The sequence below is a fragment of the Diadema antillarum genome, unplaced genomic scaffold (genome assembly GCF_040938485.1).
Source record: "Diadema antillarum isolate AM-2024a unplaced genomic scaffold, OU_Dant_1.0 seq00000954_RagTag, whole genome shotgun sequence".
NCBI lineage: Eukaryota > Metazoa > Echinodermata > Echinoidea > Diadematoida > Diadematidae > Diadema > Diadema antillarum.
In genome coordinates this window covers 98,981-113,610 of record NW_027271802.1, presented here as the reverse complement: position 1 = coordinate 113,610, position 14,630 = coordinate 98,981, and the positions used below count along the sequence as shown (strand labels likewise).

The following is a 14,630-nucleotide window of genomic DNA, read 5'->3' as shown; positions in this document are numbered from 1 at the left end:
TGAAATAGTGGAGGTGAGAATAATTATGCATTTATGTCACTTCCATCAGAGTACATGCATGCACACATGTACACCTGTAGACTGCACGTACATACTCTCAAAGACACGAGCATATCAAGATTTGCGCGTTGGATTGACCGGTCAAGGAGTTTGTGTCGGTATGGGATGTCTTAGCAGGTTTGGGAGGGGTTGTCATGGAAACTCATCCCAGTGTCCGAATATTTCATGACTCTATTAACACGTCAAGGAACTTGTGCCAGAAATCAATTTACCAGTTCATCTGCAAGTCTGAAATCCCTTGTGGTCATTTTAAAGCCTGCCTGAGCAGGCACCCTAGCCAACAATTTTGCCACTGCTTCTCTTTAACCATTATATGCCTACTCCATCCAATTTGTCATGACAATTTGTTTATCCCCCAAATTTAGGGTAAATCAAGAAAATTGGCCTCATATGTCATGTCTGCAAGCAATCTTGTCCCCTCTCCCACTCCAACTCCAACCGCACAGACACATATCCACAACAGGGGCTGACAGTTCAAATTCCTTACTTCTCATCCACAATAACATCTGGGAGGGAAGGGGGGAGGGGGAGGGGGAGGGGAAGGGGGCAAGCGTCTGGAGGGTAATGGTAATGGAACTACCGAATGATCTGGAGGTGGGGGTGGGGGTTAACCACAAAAACCATCCATGCTCTGTTTGGGGGGCAGATGGTCCAGAGTGGCGGTTCATCATCCGCCGTTTTTTCGCCAGCGATCCTCCCCCCTTCTCCATCTCCCTCGCTCTCTTTCGCAGATGCATAATTAATTGATGCCAACCGTTTATGATGAATGATCACGAGGGCTGACTCATGAAATCAAAGTTGGTTATGGATACAATGGCAGCGCAATGATACCTCATCCAATGCCTAACCCCCCCCCCCTTCCCTCCTCCATCTTCTTTCCCAGAAGTAGAAACAAACAAACAAACAAAATAAATGCAAGTGTAATGTCAACACAGACAACATAGAAACGCTCGGTGATTGATATCTGCCTTCACAACACTAACATTTTCTCTCCTTACTTTTTACATCTTGCATCATTAATTGTGTCTGATTCTGCAGTCTAAAACAGAGAACTGGTAAAGTTATCAGCACATATTCTTGTTTTTTTTTATCTGTCCTGATATATAATAAATTAGCTCTTTGTTTGGATAAAGTTATCTATTGAAAGATACATTATATTGAAGCATCCTAAAAAAAAAAAAAACCCTCCCCACCCGCAAAAAAAAAACTAAACTAAAAAACATAGAACTGCACACAACTGCCTGCTCCTAACATAATGGTGTGTGAATACTTTATAGAAATTAGCTCAAGGTATTGCGGGATCATATTATTATTATCATTATTATTTTACTTATTTATCTTCTTTTTTTTGTTATTGGAGGGGCTGTGGGTGTAGCTGAATGGCAACTGTTATTTAGGTTTACACAGATGCTGTTCAATGTACAACCAATGCCATGTGCATTTGACAGTTGAAAACACAGCAAACATTGGTAGTGCCTGCCATTCTTGTTTGCTACAATAACCACAACACATACTGGTTATGAAGATTAATGCTCGCATTTTTCATTTCATAATGTATATAAGTATTATCACTATTATTATTTTCTTTTCAGGGTAGGATTAGAGTATGGTGGTAGTGGTTATTCCAGAGGTTGCTGCATAGGAAATTTAGGACTTGCCCTAGTAATAAAGGCACACACTAATCACACGAAGCGCGTTCCCACTGCTGTGCAGCGTCGGCACCGACACAAGGACGAATCTCCCGCGTAGCGTGCTTTTCCAAGTAAGTGTGCGCACAAGGAGACACGCTCCTCAACGAAATCACAGCCACTCCATTTACGTCCCCCAGTGATAGAGCTCTGGAAGGCGAGAGATGATGCGTCAGCTGACCAGAGATAATATTATGATGCGTCAGAGGAGTCTTCTAGCTACTCGAGTCCCCATCCCCCTCTCCCCTCCCCTCCCCTCCCTCAACCAATTATTTAGTTGAACCTCTTACCCTGGGGAGGGGGGGGGGGAATTAAGAGTAGGCTGCCCTCTTTTGTCGAGGAGGTGACATCGCATCAGCTTTTCGGGTCAATGCCCTGATGCCCTGCCAATGAGGAGCCAATGCAGAGAAGTGCAATGTAAAACACACACACACACACATGCACACACACACACATACTGTACACATAGGCCCTATACACATTTTGTGTCTGTGAGGGTATGTGTGTGTGTGTGCGTGTGTATGTTTGCTAATAAGTTACTCATGCAGCCACAGATAGGCAGAACGGAGTAGCTTCATATGATGATAACGTCAGTGAAGAAACTATCAAATACTTGTATGCTTTTGTATACTTTATGCATATTGCAGAGACTCCAACTCTCCCGTTTTCGACGGGAGACCTCCCGCCGAAAACCCATTTTTGCAAAATCTCCCGTTCTCCCGCTTGAGATTTAATTTCTCCCGCCCTGGCTCTGTGTCTCCCGTTGGAAAGGATTTCTTACTTATTGCTATTGTATGTTGAACAAATAAGCCTTCGATAGCACCAGAGAGCATTTAGAACCCTAGGAACTTCGCGCTTCGCACACATCAACTTGGAGTCTCCCGTTTGCTAGGGGTTTCAGGCGGGAGAATCTCCAGATCAGAAGGTGCTTTGGGTTGGAGTCTCTGATATTGTGATTGAGTAGCAATAGATTCAGCCATTTGCGCTGATGACAATTTCAAAAATTTGTGAAAAGATGAGACAAACTTCTGATAACACTTCCTGCATTCCGACATACTTACAGTATACAGTTTGTTCGCGAGGCAATTGACATTTTTACAGGGACGTTGGTGTCAAGCCAAATCTTAGCCACCACCTGTGCTGTGTGGTCGCAGCACACTCATCCTGCAGAGAACTTGTTAACTCCTTCATGACTACTGGTCTGTTAAACCCTACATTTTACACACAGCATAGTTGCTATTACTGGCCGTGGCAGGGTTAAAGATAATGTATAAAGCAGTACTGTGTCTAGCATAGCCCACATAATGTACAGTCACATATTTCCTTTTTACCCACAGTCAATACTTTATGCTGCAACACAGTAAGGGACTCCAGGGCTGCCAACTCTCACGCATTGAGCGTGAGACGCATGCATTTTGGTCCTTTCTCACTCTAAAACTTTATTTCATTTGCATGCATTTCTATTGATCTCACTCATTTTGACTCCTAAATTATAGCATTGGCCTATGGGAGTCTCACTCTCAACTAGTTTCCAGTGTTGGCAGCCCTGGGACTCATGGTCGAGCCCTTCTCTGCAAGGTTCCCCCCCCCCCCCCCTACCAAAATTTCTCAGAACAATATTTCATTTCAACGACCGTAATGGTAACTGATATCTGAAAGAAAACGAAAGCGAAACACATTTGTTTCTGCACTCATATATTTCTGAGAATTGACAGCCAGTTATTATTTCGATGCCTCCTACAATTTGTACCTTCACATTATATGAAGGATCATGCTGAGCTCCATGAATGCCTTTCCCCAACAATCATGGTTTAAAATCAAACTGGTTATCAACCTGTTTACAATGACCACCTGGATGTAAAGGCCATCTCTTTGTGCCACCCCTTTGGTCAGTCTGCATAACTGTTGATTGTATTTGTATTGTAATGACTGCTCAGGGTTTTATGGAAATATCCAATAGTGGCAAAATTGCCCAGGTTAACTCAAGTTTTAATGCTTCAATTCATTTTCACTATTTGTGTGCTCTTGTTGGTTATAACAGCAGTTTTCCATAAGGATTAAAACAACAAACACAAAAGATTTATCAAATCGTTTGCCATCTCTGCAGCAGGATAAAGAGATTATGGTGTCTTGAAACATATCTTGAAACATACAAGTTATATGCCATAACTTATCACTGCAGAAACTGCAATTAAATTATATAGGTAGATGGATAGCTCAGTAACTTTGAAGTAATTACTAACTATATTAGGGCCACCAGCAGAGTTAGATTGTAGTGCACACAAGTACATATAGTAGTGTATGTACTTGTGTAGGCTACAATCTTGCATTGTATTCCATCATTGCAAATTTCCATATTCAACAACCTACAGCCTTCAGTTGTGCGCAAAAGTTTCCCATGACGGTAATATTTACCAACTCGATATCTAAAGGAGGCCTGATTTCGTGTTCATCTAGTTCACTGTGATAGAAAATGCCTAGATCTGCTTGCTTTCTCATGGGAATGAGTAGATAATGCAAGTAAGCTAGCACCATTCTCTTCCGAAAAGACCCAAATGTGTGATTTGATTAAATGCTAATGCATACTTATCTATCAGGGACTTTTTCATGACAATCCCGACTTTGGCTACGGACTGTCTGACATAAAACAAACTCGAGTACTTGTAGGCACAAAAAAAAAAGATCCTAGCCAAAGCTCAACAGATATTCAGAGTTTCCCACGCTCGTGACTCAAACTTGAGCTCAACTTCTGCTGTAGCTATGCTATTTTGTTCTTGATTCCAAATGGGAGGAGGCTCCTACTAAAAGTTCAAAGTATACCTCATCATAGATAGATAAAATATCTATACCTCTTGTGCAAATACACTGCAAGCCAGGAATCCATGGGAAACTCCCTGCAGATTCGACGGGCACAATGGAATGACACTGGTTGCTAAATTTAGGAGCAGAAAATAATGTGCTGCTCGCCGTTTCCACGTGGAGCAGCATACACCACGTGCCATGTGCAACACCCACACACACTGCAATCCACTGCGCAGGGCAACATGGTGCATTTCAAGGGACGCATCGGACGACAGATGACTCCCTTTAACATGATTATTGCCAAGAGAAGAGGTCTCCAGCTACAATCAGCAGCTCGCAAGATCCATGTATGGCCACGGCCGAGGCCTGGCTGTGGTAGTAATGGGCAAAGATTGATAGACACATGGTCTAGGGAGAGGGAGAGAGAGAGAGGGAGCGCGAGAGAGAGAAAAAATATATTTTCTGAGAAAGGAAGAACACCAAGAAATGATTCATGCCGTCCTCAGCCACTTGAATGAAAGACAAAAAGAAAAAAAAAATGAGGATTGCAGCAACGGGGTGAAAATATCATCTTCATGAATGGGGTGAGGAAGATCTGAAATCATGGTGGACTTTCCCCCTGCATTGAGGGAGGGAAATTTTGCAGGGGGAAAAGAGGGAAATAGCGAGGAAAAATAGCAGACGGTGATAGATTGCTAGCAGTGAGTAGTAGTAGCGAAAGACAGCTAAGAAGCCAGTGTGTAGGGACGATGAAGGCGCGTGCAGTATGCACCAACACAACGTGGCCACTCCAGTCCTGAATGGGAGCATGCTGCTGAAGGGGGGCGTGGCTCTGAGTGCCCATTCATGCCGGTCTGCATAATCTAGGCGCATTAGCTGGGGCGGCTGGATGAATTATGCTAATACGGCCACTGGTGGTCATGAATATTCAGCGGGAGTGCTCTGCGGGCTCTCCGAGGTTCAGTATTGTTGATGGGCCGAGAGCGTGGTTGGCTGTCGAGCGGCCATCTGTCTATGTAGCAGGCATAGCAACCTGGGAGCTTTCAGCCTGGCTGGCTTTGTTAATCTCTGGGCTGAAACTGCAAATTTATGTCACACAGCTGGAACAATGCATACATCATCAAACAAATTAAAAATGCATCCAACGTCCCCAGTTTTAAAGGTTCAAGTCAAAGTTCTTTCACATTATATCTCAGGGAAAATAAAAAAGGAGGGTAAGTAGACCAATCAGGGACAGGATTTAATACAACATTACAAGACACATGTACTACTGTGCCTGTCAAGTACAGAACTAATGGTACAAATAGGTACAGAACTAAAAAATATGCTGGTATTTTTGGTCAATATATTCCAGAATGAGCTTCGCGATTAAATTACTGGCTATACCAAAACTCTGCATTCTCTTTCGCTCTCACTCTGTCTAAACATAATTATAGCAATATATTCCTTTTTGGTCTGTCTCTTTCTGAATCTCTGTCTAGTCTCTCTATCCCTCTCTCTCTCTTTATCTCTCTCTCTCTTTCTCTCTCTAAATCTATCTCTATCTACATGTATGTATGTATGTATGTATCTATCTATCTATCTATCTATCTATCTATCTACATGTATCTATGTATCTATCTATGTATCTATGTATGTATGTATGTATCTATCTATCTATCTACATGTATCTATGTATCTATCTATGTATCTATGTATCTATGTATCTATCTATCTATCTACATGTATATCTCTCTCTTCCTCTACCTCCTTCCATATATATCCCCATCACTCTCTTTTATTTTCCTCTTTATACATTCAATTCTGTCTTTTCTCTCTTTCACTGTCATATCTTTTTGTTATAATTCTTATTTTTCTTTGTTAGTGTCTCATAGGGAAAATTTTCCTTTCCCTTTTCCTTTTTCTTTTTTTTTTAATGACCCCATGTTGCTCATATATCAGAGTTTGTTCAGCTGCAAAAATTTTGGAAGCCTGCAAATTGCCAATTTGAAGGGATGGTATTTGTTTTGGTTGAGATTGGGGATTCAGATTTTAACTTCTTGCAAGGTAATTAGAAATCACTTGTGAAATATTGAAGAGCACACAATTCAAAGAGGAATTCAAATACAAATTGATGATAATTGGTTTTGAAATGGTCGAGTAGGGTAGGGTAGGGTCCCACCTTTTATTAGAACCTCTTTGTTTTTGGATATCTCAGCCATTTCAAAACCAATTTTTTTTTTTAAATCACATAAACTTTGAATTCCTCATGGAATTGTATGCTTTTTTAATATTTGATCAGTGATTTCTAATTATCTCACAAAAAAGTCACAAAAAAAAGTTGGAAACCTGAAGCCCTATCTCACCCAAAACTATACCTTCCCTTTAATACTGACACTCAAATTGGCAATGCATTTTAGACGATCACAGTTCCAGGTTTTTTCTCTGAAACTGACATATTGCTGTATATGTGTTTGTTTGTTTCTGTATTTGTTTTTAGCTTTTTAGTGCCAATATGATGAAATTTAACAAGATCATTTGTAATAATCTCCCACTAACATAAGTTTATAATGCAGCAAAAATTCAGGGATGCCAATTTGATGATCACAAAAGTGTCAATTTCTGTGGTAGAATTCCCCAAGGTGATTCAGCCCCCTCTTCTTTTAATTGACTTATTGAACTATTATTCACATAGCCATCATAATCATTGGCAGTTTATACGGTATGTGTGACTGCACACTAAATATCACAGTCAACATAGAAAAGGAACCTATCATAATAATTACCAAAAGCCACTTGATTATAACTGTGACAAACAGTACTACTTCTACTACTGCTACTACACGTACTACTACTACTACTACTACTACTACTACTACTACTACTACTACTACTACTACTACTACTACTACTACTACAACTGATGATGATAATAGTAACAATGATGGCAATAACAGGACTAATAATGATAATAAAATAATTTTGATAATAGAAAGATATTAAAGATAATCACCATCACCAACATCATCATCATCACCATAATCATATTAAAGAAAAATAATGATTAGCATTAAAGAGAAAACAGTGGAAGAGAAGAAGAAAGTATGAAATAGCATTATGTTTCTTTAGAATATGTTATATAACAAAATGCTTGTTACACCATCCATTTCCACTTCAGACTGATCAATTTGAGTACAAACACTGTTGTAGCTCTGAACAACAAAAATGAAACTTCGATAACAACAACTCTGAGCACTGGGACAATATATTGATTCAGTTGAATTATACAAGGTCCTTGATAAGAATGCGTGACTGCAGTAGCCTTAAGCTGAGAGACGAGTACAAGAAAACCTAGTTTATACATGTTTTATCACAGCACAGAGACATTTCATACATATATCACCAAAAGAAAAAAGAAGAAGATATTTTATTTGTTGGCACTGCTCCACAGATTTACAATACTATGGTATGAAAACAAGCCTTGAAAAACACGAACAAAATCAGCTCCTAGGTGATGAATAGTTGGTGGGATAGATAAATAAATATGAACACTTATTTCTTCTTTTGTAAGTAACCCAATCCCATTCTACCCCCCCCCCCTCCCCCTCCAAAAGAAAAAGAGAGAGTTGATTGTGCAATAATTAACATATGAATCAAATATAAATCAAGTAGGTTTATAAAAAGTCTGTGAGGGTGGTGCAGTACACCAAGAGTGCCAGCGTGGCAGGTAGAAACACGGACTACCAGCAGATCATACACCCAAATTTACTGGGTGGAGTGGGGCGAGGGGTCAAATACTGGTAGGTACACACAGGATTGACATTTACACTTCATTGAGTAGGTTTTTAACTTCATGGGATGGCAATACTAATGGGGTAACAATTAAGAGCACAAGCGTGTACATTGTAATCCTAGACAAAATAGATATCTAGACAGTGTTTACTGTGCATGTGTGTGTGGGTGGGTGGGGGGCGGCGGTGAATTGAATGGATCATGTTGTGGAAGAACACTCCTTTTCAACTGTAATTCATGTTATGTGCAATGAGATACCAGGGAGTGATATAAATACATCTCAAAAAGTGCAACTGTAACAGTGTTAAGAATTAGTCGTATATCTGTAGAAGTGTAGGGAGATCTGATATCAAAGTCACTTTTAATGACATTGTATGTTTTGATGAAAAAGTTCTCATAGAATTGTATGTATAGTCTATTACATTTTAAGATCATTTCATGATGTATTTTCTAGAAAATGATAAAACAATGATTGTATAATGTATACTTTTTTGTGAATGAATGGAAATGGAAATAAATCTCAATTGAACTGAACTGAACTCTGAGCAGGAGAATTCTCTGAATTGAACAATGAATGGCATCGCATGCAAATTACCCAATTGTTCCCAACTTTATTGTGCTTGAATGTCCCACACTGAGCAGGCAGGTTATGAATAAAATAATACACACGAACATTGGCTGAAGTAGCAGCAGGCTTCTAGAAGAAGCCCACTAATTTGATGGTGTAATTTTTAAGCTCTGCCCTGAAAGTACTTTGGTGCATAAACTCTAATACTGTGGCTGCATTGTCATTGGCTTGTGAATCACTGCATGCATCGCACACCAGCACACGGAGTAGAAATTTTTGCTCATTGTGGGCAATGTGAAACTACAACAAAAATAAAAGTTCACAAGTACTTTTATTTGTTATACCTCTAAAACTCGATGTACTTCGATTCTGTTGCATTACAAACACACAAAAATCACTTCACCCACCTTAGCCTGAAAAATTACTCACATAAAAATTACCTCTTTTTATGGTGTTAGAAAGTTACTGAATTCTTAAGTTTCAGATGTTTTCATAAAGTAGTAATATTAGCCATAAGTGCACACCCACACCGGGGGAGGAGAGATGATATCATAACCTTAGAAAGTTCTGACAGAGTATTTGAGATATCCGCTTCATTTCCTTGTTTTGTTTTTAAACATGATATCAATTAGAATATATTATAGCTTGTGCAGCATATTATTGCAGTCTCATAATAATGTAGCAAAGGGTTATTTTTTTTGCTTGGGTGTGAGAGATGTTGTAGTATTCACTTTAAATCAACCAAAACATAATTTAATCGTATTGGTATACACAAACCAATGGGAGATTTAAGAGGCTGTAGCTTCATTCCCTTCCAATCTCAATACATGCGGTTGTGACTTATATTACTATTCAGTGAAAACATGTGGGACTTGAATTTCACCTTTTTTTTTAGAATTTCATGTTAAATTTTAATGAAACCCCTACCATTTTGTTTGTCTGGTTGTAGTCTGATGAAAGAATGGAAATGTGTATTTCGTATGACATGAAACTACATTGTAACTTGCAATTTTTTTTTTTTTTTTTTGCTTCTTATGATATGTAATATATCAATTTATATTTTTGATCTCAAGATAAGTGTACTGTCGGGGCAGAACTCTTATGTTAATAGTAGGTGGTCGTTTTTTTTCATGTTTGTTAGTCCTGTGGTGTGAGTGAATTTGATGTCTGTCATAATGTGATCCAGTTTCCTTTTAACATAATATGTACTGCCGAAGCCATAAGCCACCATCACAGGAGTGACCTCCTGTGATGGAGCGCAAAAAAGTCACTCATGCAAAAATTTCCTCTTTTGCAGAATTCTTCAAGGTCAATGTGGACATGGTGTGGATTGCACTTTACATAAGCGCTGCCAAAAGCTCCCTCTACTGTCCAAGTTAGACACAACAAAAGCCAGTGATTGCAAGTCATCTACAACAGGCAGCCCTGCTCTCTCAGAACAATGATGGAAACACAACAAACAAACAAACAAGCACAAAAGCAAAAAAAAAAAAAACCTCAAACAAACAATGCTACATAGATACAGTGCTGCAAATTCTAGTAGCCATTGGATGACAGCATTCACGCTTCTTACGCAGTGTCTGCAACTTCCCATCAGAAATAGAAAAAAGGGGATTTCGTAAGATGAATGGAAACTCGCATAGCGATATAATTGGCACTGGGTGTTGGATTGTGGGCACCCGCAATGACGTTTAGTCCTGATGTCACCGCGGCCTGTCATTCTACCATCCAATGTTCCTCGTATGCGCTCTCTATGTTTTATTATGTTGCGGTTTGGTTACGATCCAGCAAAATTCCAGCTACTGCCAAGAGCAAAGGAGGCTTACGAAAGCACAATAGGATAGATAATTGCACTTGATTGAACGGTCAAGATCACGCATGTAAAGTAGCTTGTTTCTTTATCAATGGAAAGTTTCAGTCTTGACCGCTGAAGACATGGCTGCCACCGCGAACCACTAGATCCGTTTTCGGCGGCAACAAATATAGATCTCATTTATAATCCCGTGTTTGCGCAACGTGCTTCTATTCGGGTTTTGGATTGCGGGCTGTTCACACGCTGAATGAATCTCCTCAACGACCACAAACCACAAAACAACATACTCTGTAACAGAAATGTCACGAGCTGTCGATCAAACAGTCAGTTTTCTTTTAATGCATGCATCTGACACTATGACCTACATACACAAATCAGACATACATGTAGGCGCATAGGGAATTAATTAATAATCATTATGTGCTACAATATAATGATTTTCATTAATATATCATTTTTGTTATGTATATCCTAAAACTTGTTTGAGAGGTCAACCTGTTTGGACAACTAAGATCACCCGAAAATGGCTCAAAACTCGAATGGATGATGCCTCGGGACTGCATTCAGTCACACATTACTTTCTAAACAGAATCACAGATTGTATGATTGATGGTTGCTTTTAGACACACAAAAATGCATTGGTTGGCATCAAACAAGGTCCTACACACTTTAAGAGAATGATAACCCTTCAATAATCAGCTTTTTGAGCACAGATTAGTATTTACGGCAGACACAACTCAAATTACATAGTATTTAGCATTTAAAGGACAAGTTCACACAAATATATATGTGGCGTGAGTAAGTGCAGTCAATATTTAATAGCAGAACACATTCCTGAAAGTTCGAGGAAAATTGGACAATTCGTTCAAAAGTTAGAAACTTTTAAAAACTTTTGAGCAGTCATCACTAAATGAAGGATTACAGTTGTGATGTCTCATATGTACAAATATACGAAGAAAATATATTAGGAGAATTCCACAAATATTCATTTGATATAAAAGAAATACACATTCCCTCAGTAACAAGTCAATGGAATGTATATTTTTCATATTAGGGTAATATCATTCCCTCTGCTTTCTGAAAGAAGCCAAGAAAGTGCTCTTTCATTTTGCTAGAAATACAAAAATGTGCTGAATTTTGTTTATATCTTCTTTACATCACTGTCCTGCGGTGACATCACAAATTTTTGTAGTCTTCTCATCCAGCGATGGCGGCCTCGAAACTTAATAAATATTCATAACTTTTGAACAGATTGTCCGGTTCTCCTCAAACTTTCACTGATGTGTTTTACGAATACTGCTGTACATTCACTCAAATCCACACATACAATTGGCTCAACTCATCCTTTAACCTTTCCTGACTCATTATTTCAAAACGGCAATTGATGCTGTACAAAAACAATTCACTACAAAGACAATGGCAAGGTTAAAGCCCTTTAAAGCTATTCAAAATGTTTGTTCAAGGTTAGCCTGTACTGAGAACGTGAAAGCTACATTGTATTGTGCATAGTGCGGTGTGTTTTGGCAGCTCAATGGCATTTTCTTGGCAAGGTTTCTCATCATAATTAATTCTGGCTGTATTGATTTTTCCAAAAATACATACAGTGTAATGTACAGTGTAGAACACTTTCCAAGTTTATGTCACTCAGAGACACTGACAGTGACAGATTTCGATGTGTTGCTATACATTAGTCAATCATTCTTTTAAAGTTTATATCTATGTTACGTATGAGGAAAGCTTGAATGGAAATTGATTGATCCTTTACTATGCAGTATTTTCCCTCTTAAGAAATCTTTCAAATATTTTAGACATTCATTTTCATGAATTGTTGAATGATTATCAGTGTCCATTTAGTAGTAATGTACAGGTGATGTGCTTAATTTTATACACTGCCAAAGACTGTGTCATGAACAACAGGCAAGATGACCTGTGATGCACATTGTATAATGTACATATTGTACATTGACTTGCTAATCTAAATACTGCCCATGTACCTGGTAATTTCCAATACATCTATGTTGGGCAAAATTTTGTAAAACTTTAAAGGGAATGGCTAGTAACTGATCAGTGGGAATCAGTGGGAATGCTGGGGGATGATTGTTCCAATCCTTGTGGGATTCATTTGAGAGTACATTATATATCTATTGTTGTGTGAAAATTATTTGCTTCAAAATGGTCTCATATTCAAGTAATGTGCAGTTTAATGTTTCCAGGTTAGCATGCCTGTAGAGTGACGGGGCGATCGTTACCGGTAAACTGCACATTACTTGAATATGAGACCATTCTGAAGCAAATAATTTTCACACAACAATAGATATATAATGTACTCTCAAATGAATCCCACAAGGATTGGAACAATCATCCCCCAGCATTCCCACTGATTCCCACTGATCAGTTGCTAGCCATCCCCTTTAAGTCTTTAACTTTCTCATCACTTCGTCTGATTGTCATAAAATAATTACTGTTTAATGTGCACCATGATTACCATTATAATAAAAAAAAAAAATTGCATGTCTTTCACCCTCAAACTTTGCCTACATCATTATGCGAACAAGTGTTTGGCATACAGTATTTACCTATTGCAAAAGTCATACTTGATTCAGCTTAAAGTTCTCATGAGGCTTGTAAGCATATTAGAACCCACCTTAAATTCCTGTGCACACATCAGACCCAAATGTTCAAAGGGAGCTGGGAGGGGGTGCACAGAGCACTGGGACACAACATAAATAACACAAGAGAGTGATAAGCACACAAGACTTATTGAAGCAAACGGAGGGTAATTAAGGTGAAGCTATCCTGCAAATATTGGTCCAGTCTCGGGGTGATTTTCGGAAAGGGCAGCAATGTTTGCCGGTCCTTTTGTGTTCTCAGTCAATCTCCCACCGATTGAGGGCCTGGTATTGATAAAGGGCTGGCTGAAGAGGACTGGACAGCAGGACTGGGGTTCAGGAATTCTCCAGCCGAGGCAGTCCTCTTTGGCAGGGTTGCTAGCGACTTCCGAGAGACACAGCATTATCTACAACGTATCACTTGTAACAATGCTGCATCAACATGGATGTATGTTGCAACACATACGGGAGTATTACTTAGACATGTCGTCGTGCGCATGGCAGATTCTTGTTACAGTGCTCCCCTGCGCATGGTAGATTGTCGTTAGGGCGTGGGAGTGTGCATAGGGTTAACAACATTCTGCCATGCGCAGGGAAGTGCACTAACAACACTCTGCCAGGCGCAGGGAAGCGCTTAACGACAATCTGCCATGCGCACAACGATATATGCTACCCTGCGACGTAGCGATGACAAAGGTAGCATTCAGACTGCGTGCTGTATTTGTAACATGAAAACCAAGGAGCAACGGAAGTGAATTGATGTTTACCAGTCCAGCTCTCATGCAGTGGGGACTATGTGAAAGAAATGTGCACATCCACACAGCCATGCCACAGTCTTGTGATAAAGCAGAGGTCGGGTCAACTAAGCGCGCACGTCAAGGAAGCCCCACATACTTGATAATATATAAATGAGACCGATCACACACTCAAAAAAGATGGTATGACTATACGACAAGGGTACCAAATGTCGCTAAAACTATGATGCTAAAGATGACACATACTGCATTATCAATCAAACATATGTATACAAGCATTCTGACACATTATACAAACACACAAAAAATGCACTGGAACTCCACATGCATGGCTGTACAGCTGTATATCCACCACATTTTACAGTAATACACATTTTACTTCTCTGGCTTGAAAGGGAGAAGAGGGGTGTGAAAGGAAAAGATATCTATCCCAAACAACCTCCACTGTACCCCTAAATAATTGCTTCTAATTTTGATGTAGCTGTCACATTTTGACAACTCTCACCTGCGCCCTCGTCAATGGAAAAAGAATGTGCTATAAAATTTATGCTCAATCTACGAGTC

At 39.4% G+C, this 14,630-nt stretch overlaps 1 protein-coding gene across 1 annotated transcript in view; it reads right to left on the bottom strand.

Annotated features, from left to right (window-relative positions):
- Positions 1–14,630, bottom strand: part of LOC139741806 (GDP-mannose 4,6 dehydratase-like) — a 103,487-nt gene that overhangs the window by 79,378 nt on the left and 9,479 nt on the right.